Source organism: Dasypus novemcinctus, chromosome 5 (genome assembly GCF_030445035.2).
Source record: "Dasypus novemcinctus isolate mDasNov1 chromosome 5, mDasNov1.1.hap2, whole genome shotgun sequence".
Taxonomy (NCBI): Eukaryota; Metazoa; Chordata; class Mammalia; order Cingulata; family Dasypodidae; genus Dasypus; species Dasypus novemcinctus.
The window spans coordinates 38,318,013-38,331,617 of NC_080677.1; the positions used below are offsets into that span (position 1 = coordinate 38,318,013).

The 13,605-nt window shown below is 40.4% G+C and overlaps 1 long non-coding RNA gene across 1 annotated transcript; it reads right to left on the minus strand.

Moving 5' to 3' along the window:
* Window positions 1-382: 382 nt before the first annotated feature.
* Window positions 383-12,941, minus strand: LOC139438923 (uncharacterized). Its single transcript, XR_011648752.1, has 2 exons — window positions 12,740-12,941; window positions 383-568 (listed from the first exon to the last, which is right to left on the minus strand). It is a non-coding gene; the product is annotated as an uncharacterized lncRNA (long non-coding RNA).
* Window positions 12,942-13,605: the final 664 nt, after the last annotated feature.

Sequence of the window (13,605 nt, forward strand, 5' to 3'; positions counted from 1 at the left end):
TGCCCTAAGTCTTGACAATCAAAAACTCTCCAGGCACTGCTAAATGTCCCTAGTAGACAAAACTACCCCCAGATGAGAATCACTCCTCTAAGTTCTCATAAGTCAAAGTTCTTGGTGTTCAAATAACTTGTTAGAAATCAGAACAGCTAAGAGTATACTATAAATTCAGAGGGTTCAAGAAAATCATTATTTCTTCGTGTGTTTGTGTGTGTGATGTAAGGCACAGCATAATTATTTAAATCATTTTAATGTGACCCCAAACATTATTTTTTTCATTATTTGGGAAAAACAAATCTGAGATGCCTCACCCCGACCTGCCCCTTCCTGCATTAGATTATTCTATAACTTTAAGATCATAATATTTGGAATCTATGTTTCAATATTTCACTAATAAAACTTTATTCATTTTGGCACAATTAAAACTGAGCTAACTCAGTGTAGTGGATGTAAATTGATCTTTCACATGGAGAAAGAAAGCACCATAAAACTTGCAGGATGTTTGTTCTTGTTCTGTAGCAGTGGAGAGATGCATTGAACTTCATTCTCATTGTCGTTGCTCCTCTAGCTCCTGAAATAGATAAAGAATTAAGCGGGGGGAGATCTGACAGCGCCCTCCAATGTTCACTTGGCCTCTACAGGAATGGAGCTGTTCAAGTGAGGTTTTCCCTAAGACCACTTGGGGGAAACTCCACGTTGGTCATGATTTCATGGTGGCGTCCTTGGTGGCTACAGCTAAGTAGGTCTTCTGGTTGGACATTCTCCACTTTTAGCCCAATCCTAATGTCTTTGTTCTTGAGATTTCCTGTCTCAAAGACCGCAGACACTGAATATCTACTTTAGACTTTTAAAAACAAATGCTTCTCTGTTGTTTAGAAAATGTCCTTATGTTTTTTAAAATCCACTCTTACTACTACAGCTATATTGCACTCACAGGAGTACAAGGAGTTTGTGTTTTCTTCCATCCTTCGGACGCTAAGTTGGGACTCAGCAACACACATATTCCATACTTGGCTACCGGGGAGCACAGCCACTAAGAAGGTGGGGACAGAACCAGTCAGAGGTTAGTGATGTGTCCTTTGATTGTGCTAGAAAAGCATGACATAACCCACTGGCCACCAGAGATACATTTGAATGGCCCAGGTGCTTCCTCTGCAGTACCTATAAAAGCAACAGCTATTTTTCCTGTCTATGCCCTGGGCTGGACAGAAGGAGTCCATGACTTTCCAGAGTCCCCAGGGCTTCCAGAAGTGGCTATAAATTCCAGTAAGTCCTTGATCTCTGCACTAATGCCCAGATTCTCCAGGGCTGGCCTAGGTTGGGAGTGGCCTGTTTGTGACGCTGAGTAGAGCTGACCACTATATCCAATCCTGCTCAACACAGAACTCAGCAGTTTCTGAGGGAATCTGGTAACAGAGAAAACCCTCAGGCAGGCTCAGTCAACAGTGAAGCACCCCTGCCCCCTCCATGAGCAAAGCTGCTTGTGGTTCTCCCAGGGACTGCACATTGTGAACTGGCTGCCCAGAAGAATGCAAGGGATTGGGTTTTCCTTTAACTCATCCAGTTATCTAAAGTAACCATGAAACTAAACATGGCTCCACAGGGAAAATGAGGCTATAGATCAATAAAATTACATGCACACCTGCCACCAATTGTTTTATCCCTTTAGGGCCTCAGCTGAAACGGATTCGGAATGAATCCTATGTTAACACACTGCTGTAGTCATACAATAAGAAACAACTTGGTATACAAACGTCTTTGCAAACTCCAGCATTCCAAGGCAGGAGATCCATGATGCCAACATTTCTTTGGTAACAAAATAGTTTTGTATGTATTAAGAATGGCTATAGTGCTTTGAAAACAATGGGAACTCTCAATCCTTTATTTTTCCTCTGCTGTTGGGCTTCAAAGCAAGGCTCACAGCAGAGAAGAGCCCTGAGAAATGATCCCAGTACGTGACTAGCAGATGCGTTGGAAGAGGGAGACTCATTTTTCTGTTTTGCAGTGAGGAAGGCGGAAAGGAGAGGTGGATTTTTGTGTTTGGGAAGAAGCTGTATTGTTTTTCTGAAGAGTTTGAGAGTTACTGACCTAGCAATGTAGGGAGTAATAAAAGGAGGCGAAACACCTGCCTTTGAAGGAAATCCTCTGTGGACAGGGACTCTTGGCATGAACAAAGTTCCATGGAGACCATGGCTTCCTCATGCTTGATAACTTAGTAGAACTCCTCTCCCTGATTCCTTTAGGGAACAAGTCCTTGTTTAACCTGGTGAGGAATTCCTGCAGCGAGTATTTACTGGCACTTACTAAAGTCTAGGTGTTGGAGTGAACAAATCAGACCAAATCTCTCCCCTTGTGGGGAGTACCTTCTAACTGGAGGATCATGCCAGTCAATATCTTTTAGCTTACTATGGGCCAGGTATGGTTTTAAGCCCTTTGTGTCATCTCAGTCCTCACAGCAACCCTTTAAGTACTGCTATCATCCACATTTTGCAGGTGTACAAACTGAGGCGCAGTGGGTTGAATCACTTACGTGTCCAGGCACATTGGCTCCTGAACCAGCAAGTCTTAACAATTCTCTTGTCTTTCAGAAAAGAAAATGAACTTCATAACAGGAGGAATTACAATGGCAAGGCCGAGCTCTTTTGCTGTGAGTTTGGAGACTTTGGTGCTAATGTTGAAATTCCTAAATGCAGTCCTTTAATGCAGCAGTAAAGGTGGACAACTTCTCACCTGTCCTGTGTCAGTGTCTGTGGGACTGAGAGGTAGGGCAAGCCCTCTGTTCTGTCCTGCATGCTATCCTGATGCAGGCAAAAATGTCCTCATTCTGCTTATGTAAACGTGTTTCTGTGAAACTCTTTACCAGGAAACTTAATCTCTTCATTCAACGTCCAGGGAATCAAGCTTCTGTTTCTGAAGCCCAGTCTCTCTCAAGAACTCCCTCCACTGGAGAACCTGTTTGTCAGGAAGAAGTGGCATGGCAGCTCATAAAGTTTTATGTCATGCAGCTCACAGTGGAACGAGTCCAGGAGTGAACATTCTGGGGCTAAACAATGAAGAGATGCAGGGACAAGATGATGAAAAAAAGAATCACATGTGCAAAAAATAAGCCGTCCAGTCATATATACAAACATTTGCCCATCTCATACCCATAATAACAAAAGCAACAAAAATGGCCACATACGGGCAGATGTCTAAGTTTTCAGTGAGAACAAAGGTAACTATAAATATTCCAAGGAGCCAATAAAAGGAAGAAGATGAAGAAGAAGGAAAAGCACACACACAAAAAAACCAGGAGTGGTTAGCCTTCCAATGTAATGGCTCTATAAAAGCTTTTATTGTTAAGGGAGTTACTTTACTAAGAGCTGTATGAAGAAAGCTGAATGAATGTGAAAAATTGCATGCAATAACCTGAGCCGAAAGATGATTATCAGCCTCTGAGTCCTGTATTTTGGAGAGAGTTGGTGCTGCTATTAGAAGATTGCCATTGTAGGTAAAGAAAAGCTTGTTTTGTACTTTTCTCCCCCTTCTGGGTAAACAGAAAGTCAATAAAGGCTTCTCCTCTGTGCTAGTCCATTTATTTGACAATTACTGTAAAGATGTAATCCAATCTTACAGTCTTTCCGAAAGTATAACTCCTGTGAACTTTTCTAGCAGGGTTCTGCACACACAACTTGCTAAACCAAGAATTGAGTTATTTTCAGCATGTAATGCTTCCCTCCCCATCTGCCCTCCACCTTCCACCCCATTCTTTAGCCATCTGTTTGTTTTGTCCTTGACTATTGACAAGATAGTGGATGACATTTAAGAGAGTTGACCCATCTGCACTTCAGCCATTCAAAGCCTAGCCAACTAGAATTGTAAAAGATGGAAAACTGGAATTTTTATTTTTGTGGACAACATTATTCTCTTAAGCCATTAAGTGTGGTTTTTCTGCATTTTCAGTTTAAAGGATCCTGCTCTGTCCTTTTCTAGATGGATGGAGGCAGTACAACCTTCCAAAATGGTAGTCTAAGGGGAAAAAAGTTGCAATTTGTTTAAGATAATTTTGTTGAGCAGATGGATGTTAACGATTGATGTTTCTGAAATTCCATTTTGTGCCATTAATATATTCTGGGATAAGAGCTGCCTTATTAATGCCTTGACTTTACTCTGAGGGGGAGGGAGTTATCAAAGTCCCAGTTACATATATATTAATCGTACATGTAACAATATGACATACTCTCTGGAAGATCCAAATAAAATCAAGATAAAATTAATTTAGCCATTAGGAAGATGACTTGAGACCCTTTAAAAACTCTCCTAAATATATAAAAAATACTAGATGGAATGTGTGGCAACTTTCTTTTCACAGATTATATAATCAGAGAATTGAATTTTAGTAAGTAGGGCCTGGACTTACATTTGATGTTTGTACCTGGCTTTTCCTCCCCACCTAGAACCTTAGAACTACCAGCCATTCTCAGCACTCACTTGGGCTTGGGCAAGGGAGGGACTCTGAAGCTGAAGGTTCATTAGCTTCACGGGAAGTCTGCCTTTCAATTTTTCATTTGTATTGCATGAACTTGAAATAATGGTAAAAATACAGCATTCATACAGACCTTCATGTGTGGTTGAAAGTATGTGGTAGTGAGAGGCACTGATAAAGATTATCCTTATTGTTGGTTTCTCTTTGAAACCAATACCTGGAGAGTTTGTCAATGGAGTCCAATATAAAGTGAAGCAGGTGATATTTTGGTTTACCATGAGCATGAATTCAGTCTACTGGGAAGGGACAAAGTAGAGAAGAGAACAGTGTGCAAATCTGATTAGATTAGTGAGAACTATCTGGAAACACAACTCTCTTTTCCTCCATCTCTTGGGTTTCAGGAGAGGCTATTATCTAGGTATCCATGTATCCTGAAGAAGCAACTTGAGTAAATATTGTGAGTTTCTTGGGTATATTTTGATGGTAAAACCACTAGGATTTGCTAATAGCTTGAATATGTGGTATGAGAGAAAAGAGAGGAGTTAAAGATGACTCATGAAGTTTTGATGTGAGCAGTTGGAAAGACAGAGCTGCTATTTACTGAACGGAGAAAGCGGGGGAAGGTGGACTGGTGTGGGAAAGAGGAGTTTGGTTTTGGACGTGTTAGGTTTGATCTCCAAAGGGAGATATCAAGTAGGAAGTAAAAGACACAAGTCTGGAGATCAATGGGAAAGGTCAGGAAAAATGGTGTGCAGTAGGAGCTTAACAACTGGCTCTGGGAGAGGGGTGTATTTGTCTCAATGTATAGCATTTGCCAACTCCTTTGGTGTGAATACTCCACCGTTGCTGATTTCTAGCTATCAAGGTGTAGCCCCTGTCATTAGTTACAGCGGTGGGAAGAGAAGTGCACATTTGGTCTGTTCTTGTGAGCCCATGTGTGCTCGGGCACATCACTGAGTATAGAGACATATATTTGGTATTCAACATGTAAATGGTATTTAAAGCCACGAGCCTGGATGATGTCACTTAGGGGTGAGTATAGAGAAAGACAAGAAATTTTAAAAATGAGCCCTCGGCACTCCAATGTTAAGGTTGGGAAGAGGATGAGGAACCAAAAAGGGATGAAGAAGGAGGGAATAGTCATCTGCCAAAAGCTACTATGGGTCAAGTCAGACAAGGACTGGAAATAGGGTACTGGGTTTGGCAAAAGGGGGGCTCTGCAAGCTTGGTCAGGAGCAGTTTTAGTGGAGCTGAGGGAACAAAAGCCTGAGATGCCTCTGAACACCCTCACCTTCTCAAATTAGCAGCACCTGGAGACAGGGGTGGCTTTGGCAGCTGAAGCCTAAATTAAAATCTTTAAATATACTTTGCACCTTTGAATTACAATAGATGTCAGAACCATGTGATGTCAGGTCTGGAAAAAATTCTGATCGATCTCTTGGCTCAAAGCCCACAGAGGATCAGAGAGGAAGGAACCAGTCAATGCCCAACCATTCAAAAAAGTATTTTAAAATCTCTTCAGACCTCTTGACATTGGAATTGCCTATTGTTTCATGAGACTCTGGGCATAAAAATCATGGCCTTTAATCCATTTCAGTGATCAACACGTCATGTCTTCAACATTGCAGAGATAGTACAAGAGTATGGCAGGACATTTTCCTCTCAGACCCTGAGCCTGGGCTTCTAGCTCCCTGCTTCATTCTCATCATTTTCTCTGTCAGTTCTTTCTTTCACTGTATTTACTATGACAGCAAGGAGAGATATCTGGGGTACTTATTACTTATGTAAATATTGCCAGAATTTCTTTATTTTTAGGTCATGCAGTTTTGTTTAATGGTAGAACTAACTAATTTTTCTTGGCACAGCTCTTTACTGTCCCTTACTTGAGTGGTTATAGGAAAAAGGACAGAGAGAAAGAAGTTTTATAGAGGTAGGGTCAGAAAGTACAAAGAAAAGGAGGTACAAGAGGACATGTCATGTTCTAGAAATTAAATTTTTAAGTAAGGCTGGATTTTGTGGGTGTTGGGTTGGTGTGCTGTGATGTTGAAAAGTTAGGTTGTGCTCAAATACTAATGGACTTTATATGTGATGCTGAGAAGTTGGATTTAATCCTGCAAGGACAAGGGATTTTGAACTGAAAGGAATATCCCATCTGATTTGTGTTAAGACTGGTGGCAGAAAGGCCAAGTAAGAAGAAGCAATGAATGATGACCCTAAAACAAGAGCAGTGTGAATAAGTAGGTAAGGACAGATTGGAGAAATATTGAAGAAAAATGGACTGGAAGTAGTGAACAACTGGATGTAGTTTGTAAGAGAGAAAGGGAAGGAGAGAGAATCAGCAACTATTAACTATTGGAAATTCCCTTTAGACACCTGGAGGTCATGCAGGCTTAAGCTCAGTAACCCTGCTTGCTTGGTCAGCCAGGGCAGGGGCCTGCCAAGGCTTGTTTCATGTTGGTCACCATCCAGTCCCTTCCCATGGTCTGACAAAACTGTATTCTTTACCCTTCATCCACCATGTTTTCTTAGGCCTTGGGCACAAGCATCTCTGTCCACACTGCCACTTTTGTCTTGGACATGCCTGTGATCATGCCTCTGATGGAGAAAACGCAGGCCCATTTCTCTTCCTTCTTCCCTGCGCAACTTTAACCATGTCCTTATGTGTGTCTTGTTGCTCCTTATTAGCAGCTTCTCTGCAGGAGCTGCTTACTCCTCTTGGCTCCTCCACACCCATCCTGAGCTCTTCTGGTTCTTGGCAGACTCTAACTGCTCCAATTCTCCCACCTTTGTCTTGATCTCCTCAGTATTTGTATTTCCTAAGATAAAACTCACATTCCCCCAACACTCCTGTCACAGGTGCCTGGACCAGACTTAACTGCTTCTGTTTGGAGCGGTATGCACCCTCAACCTGGGGTCTTTGGACACCCCAAGGATCCCTTAAGACAATAAAGCAGCCTATGTTGCTTTAATAAACCAACTACTTTTGGTTTATTAAAAGCTAAGAAAAGTTCATGTTTATTCTGATAAGTCAATATTGGCTAAATTAAGTACCTTATTTTTCTGGAATTTTATTACTTTGGTACTCCAAAGGCAGGTGGTTAAATAAGCCTTGATTACTTAAAACATCTGGAGAAATGAATACTTTAAACATAGAGGATTTTTCAACCCAACTTTTTATCTCAAGATAATTGTAGATTCACATGCAGTCATAAAATAATAACTCAAAGATATCCATGTGCTCTTTTTTCAGTTTTATCCTCTTGTAAAACATCACGCTTCCAATTTTTGGTTATTATGAATAAAGCTGCCATAAACATTTTTGTATCCCAGAAACATGAAAATGAGCATGCATTTTCATGTTTCTGGGATAAATGCCCAAGAGTGCAATTGCTAGGTTGTATGGTAGTTGTATATTTAGTTTTATAAGAAACTATGAAACCCTTTTCCAGGGAGGCTGCATCATTTTACATTCCCACCAACAATATAAGAGTGACCCAGTTTCTCCACATCCTCACCAGTATTTGGTGTTGTCCCTATTTCTTATTTTAACTAATCCTGATAGGTGGGTAGTGATATTTCATTGTAGTTTTAATATCCACTTCCCTAGCAGCTAATGCCATTGAACAGCTTTTCATGTGTTTATTTGCCATCCATGTATCCTCTTCAGTGAAATAAATGTCTCTTCATGACTTTTGGCAATTTTCTCACTGGATTGCTTTTGTTTTTCTTTCCTCTTGAGCTTTGAAAGCTCTTTATATATTCTAGCTACTAGTCCTTTGCTGCATGTATCATTTGCAAATGTTTTCTACCATTATCTTTTCATGCTCTTACTAGAGTCACAGAGCAAACATTTTGAGTTTTGATGAGGTTCAATTTACCAGTTTTTCCTTTTATGGATGCTGGTTTTGGTGTTAAGTCTAAGAACTCTTTGCCTAGCCATAGATGTCAAGGATTTTCTCCTATGTTTTTTCCTAAAAGTTTTACAGTTTTATGGTTTATATTTAAATCAGTGATGAATTTTGAGTTAAGTTTTTTATGACTGTGACATAAGTCAAGGTTCTTAAGGTTCTTTTTTTATTATTGTTGTTTTATTTGACCTATGGATATCTGATTGTTCTAGCACCATTTGTTAGAAAGGCTATCTTTCCTTAATTCAATCACTTTTTCACATTGTAAAAAAGAAATCATTTGGCCATACTTGTGTGGGTCTATTTTCCTTTCCACATCAATTTTAGAAAAACCTTATCTATCTCCAAAAATATCTGCTGTGATTTTGATAGGAATTGCATTAAATCTTAGCTAATTCAATCTATCTTTACTATGTTGAGTCTTCTAATCCATGGACATGGGATGTCCCTCCATTTATTTAGATCTTTTTAGATATCTTTTGTCAGTGTGGCATAGTTTTCAGCATACAAGTCCTGTACATGTTTTGTTAGATTTACACCTATGCATTTCACTTTTTTTGAGTGATTATGAATGGAATTTTTTTTACTTTGGTTTCATATATTCATCGATAGTATATAGAAATCTAATTGATTTTTTTTAGAGTTATTTTTTATTTATTTTTTTCCCCTTCCCTCTGTTGTCTGCTCTCTCTGTCCATTTGCTGTGTGTTCTTCTGCATCTGCTTGCATTATCCAGTGGCACTGGGAAACTGCATCTCTTTTTTTTTGAGTCATCTTGCTGTGGCAGCACCACTTCTAGGTGGGCTGCGCTTTTTTCACGCGAGGCAGCTTTCCTTGCGGGCACCCCTACATGCAGATGCCCCTCCGTGGCACTGCACTCCTTGTGCACCACAGCACTGCATGTGGGCGAGCTTACCATACGGGGTAAGGAGGCCCTGGGGATCGAACCCAGGACTCTCCATATGGTAGACGGATGCTCCATCAGTTGAGCCATGTCTGCTTCCCTCTATTGATTTTTGTATGTTCATTTTATATCCTGTGACCTTGCTGAACTCACATTAATTCTTGTAGTTTTTTTGTTTGTTTGTTTTGTAGATTCTTTGGGGTTTGCTATATAGACAGTTATGTCATCTGTAAATAGGGACATTTTGCTTCTACTTTTCTGATCTGTATACCTATCCATTTCTTGTTTCATTGCACTGGCTAGAATTCCCAGCACTATATTGAATATAAGAGTGGTGAGAATGGCTTGATTTCCCTTTCATTCCTGAAGTTTAGTGTTCTGACACTGTGGTGGGGGTGGCATGTTATCCTGGGTGGTGTAAGTCTTTTCTTTTCACTAGTCCACTTCTGATTCTATCCCAGCAGGTAGGGGAGGGCTCCTCAGTACTGCTGGAAGGGGGTGGAAATCCGTGTTCCCCAAGTAGCCTCTACGGACACTGTGCTGGTGGTGGGAGCTCACTGTTGGCCAGGGACTGAGTCTTGGCTCCCTACTTGGCCTTCTCTGACACCATTCCAAGGGATTTGTGGGGTGACTTGTTACAGCCTCATGAGGGCAGAAGTCTAGACTCCCTACTTGGCCTTTGTTGGCTGGGGTGGAGATATGGCCACAGTGTATTCTGTGGTGCTGGGCTGGATTAGAGCAGTTTTGCGTACATGTTTTCTGTCTTGTGAGTCTACCCTTTTCCTGATCCTTTGGTTAGGGAGGGCAGGATTTGTCTGCTCCCTTGGTGTTTCCAGGTTGCTGGCTTCTTCACCTCTGTGTCTATGATATTTGAGGCAAAAAAAAAAAAACAAAAAACCAGGGAACCACCATGCCAGCCCAAGGTCTCTAGCTGATCTGTTGCCTTCTCTCCACTGTTCAGAGCCTTCTAATACTTATTTATATACCAAGTATGGTCTTTACACTACACTTAGAGGAAGAATAGGAAAAAGTATGTCTGAGCCACTTCCTGGAACCAAAACTCCAATGAGGAAATTTTTGTTTGGTTTTGTTTTCAATCGAAAAGACATATATTTTTTAAAATGAGATCCAGCATCCTTATCAGTGGAAAATTTGGGAACTACTAATTCATCCTATGAGTTCATTGCTATCCTCAGTTAGCAGCATTCTTAAATTCCTTCCTATGATCCAGTTTGAATTTTTCTTTAAAAATCTTCCCCTTCTTGCCCTTCTCTCCAAAAAGGAAGAGGTTCATTTTTCAGGAGTTCCTGCCAAACAAGGCAAATTAAATCAGGCCATATACACCGAGCTCCGTAGGAACGTGTCTTCAGGATTGTGCTGTTTTTAGTTTCTGTTTCACCTTTTGCTGGGTCACAAAATGAAATTTCAGCCCTGGGTTTTCTGATCACAGACTCCTTCCAGATAAAGGCAGACGGAAAGAAAAAAGGCTTCTGTAGACACAACCTCTGCTGCTCAGGAGCTAAGGATCATCAGAAATGGACATCAGGGTGGAATTAATGTTTGGACAAAGAAAGATGAAAACCTTTGCGTTTAGCAGGTTTACCTTTTCTTTTATCTTTTAAAATAAAAGTAAAGGATGTAGCTATTCTGATTTTTTCTTTTTTAATTAATTCAGGAAGAACTTTATGTTTGGAAACTGTTGTAGGGAACCTGAAAGTCTGAGGAGGTCAAGCAGGGCAGAAGGGCAGGAAGGTGAAGACACTGCCTCTGCCCATCACGATGAGCCAGTGGAGGACAGTGCCCATCCGGGCAGGTGGGCCTGGGCCCGTGGGGCGTCTTTCCACCCCCTTACCCCAGGACACACCCCAGAACTGACCTCCACAGTACTGTGTACAATCGAAGTGAGTGTGGAAAAGACAATAGGCAGAGGCAGAGTCTTCTCCTTTCTCTACCCTTTCTCTCTCTGAGTCTGTGCCTGGCTTGGGCACATATGGAATTCTCTTCTGGGAGAGAATTGAAGATTAAATCATTGCATTACTTTAGGATAAGTGGTCCTTCCTTTAGAAAATAGGATCCCCATGGCAGTGGCCCTCTGGTTTAATCTATTTACAAACCATTTGAGGAGCCTGCTTGAAAGGCAGAACCCAGGCACTCTGCCCAAAGGCTTCAGAGTTATTGGGTCATTTTGAACCACACTGCGGTAGGGAGTAGAAACGCTGTATGAGTCTCTTTCTTCTTGACGAGTGTCAATCTCCCAGGTTCCACAAGCAAGCTCAGTCCTTGCTTGCTTATGTATGTGTATGTGTGTGTATTTGGGAGGAGAGGGTGATAGGGAAGAGAAGGGAATGAGAAGACAAACTCAGTCTAAAATTGAAGGGGTGAGGAGAATAATAAAAGGAATGTCCTAGAAACTAGGGCAGCCATGGTTTCAAAGTGCCAGCATCCAACAACTCTTAGGAAGGGACTGAAGAGATAAGCAGTTTCCTTGAGATTTATGCTGGTTGATATGCTTCATTGTGTTCTCAAGACTAGAGCTATAAGAGAAATATAGCTTGATAATTTGAACAGATATGACAGATGAGTAGATTTATTAAAAGCAATCGTAACATGCCCATTTTTCAGAGTTCAGTGTTTCATCAGCAGAATATCAAATGAAGAAAAAAAAATCCAAGGTTTATTTTCACATTTCACATGTTTGGTTTAAAGAGATACTTCATGACCAAGTAGTCCTGTGTCTAGTTGGCTTGGGGAAAGTGTTTTCTGAAACAGCTTTGGAACACCAAAATGAATTTCATTTGTTCACCACCTAATATTCCCAAGCATAGATCAAACAGAAAAAGATACAGTAATATGCTGAGTCAAGGGATTCAAATAAGCAACAGTCCCAGGTAAAAAATGAGAATAGGAGAGATTTATTTTTTAATATTATAACTTATTTTTTCTTTGAAATTTCCCACCCAACCCTATTCAAATGTACCCAGAACTCTCTGCTTTCTCCTGCTTTCTATGAGGAAAAAAAAGACTCATTTACCCTCAAGTGTAAATGACTGATAATATAATATCTCTCCCGTAAGAGTTGAGTTTGGACAGAGTACAAGAAAATGTGAGTATAATGGAAAAATATGCTAAAACAAAAAACTTAAAAATCACAGATCTGGTGTGGAGGGAGATATTTTCTTTGGCCCTAAAATTACTCCCATCTCTTTCTTTGGTCAATCAATTTACTTATTTCAGCCCTCTGCTCACTGACTCCCTCATTCAACTCATTTATAAACACCACTCCATGGATAAGAGATACTCTGAACTCTTTCCAGCAGACAGGTTTTCTTTTCCACCCTTCTCCATAAGAAAATGAGAGCCACACAAACTGAAACAAAGGGACCAGTGAGAAAATAATTATGACCGAGAAACTACAACTTGAATGGGGTTGCCAAATAATACTGAAAGAGAAAACTTCACACATACCTGAAGCAATGCTTGGGCAGGAAGGCTGAAGGTTTCATCCTGTTGGACTACACACGGTCACTTGTTGAGCCACAGTAGAATATTTTGTTCGTAATGAGACCTCATTGGGTTTAGTTGCTGTAAGCTTTTCAGCTTCTAATTATGGTGTTTAGAAGACAATGGAGACAGCTTAAAATAATAAGAATGCTGCTAAAACTAGTACGATTGGTGCAGTGTTACAAAGAGAAATGTTGGCTCTCTGTGTATAGTATACATTTAACCTGTCAGCAAACACAGAGCATTTTACAGGTAAAATGTAAAGGGATGCATTTAAAAGCCATCACATGAATGATGAGGGTTTTTAGTTTTGCTTTCAAAACGAGCTGCTTAAGTTATAATACTAGTTTAATATAAATTAGAGTTTATCCTTTTGAAACCACTTGCAATTTGCGTCTGTTAGGCCGCAGGTCATTATGATGCAAAGTTAAAGTTTCCTGGAACATAATGTGATTCAGGCCTGCATTCTTGTTGCCATGTCCAATTCAGTTGAAAATGAGAATTATAGTGAGAGCATTTCCTGGTCTTTGACCCTTGGTGTGAGCTTTTTAAAGCAGTGTTTAAGCAGAACACTAACCTCATTCTCAGACATTCAGTTCCAACTAATATTAGCTGTGTTGAAACTCTTAAGTAAATTAAGAACTGTTTAAAACTACTTCATTCCAAGTTTTTTAAACAGGAGGTGTTACCTTCCGATTTCCTTCCCTAATAAACAAAAAGGTTAGACTGTGAAATGGATGATACTTAAATGTTAAAATGGGTCTCTCTTTTTCCCCTCTCCACTACAATGTAGTCAGGCAGCACAAAGAATAGTTTTGGAATCTCTGGCT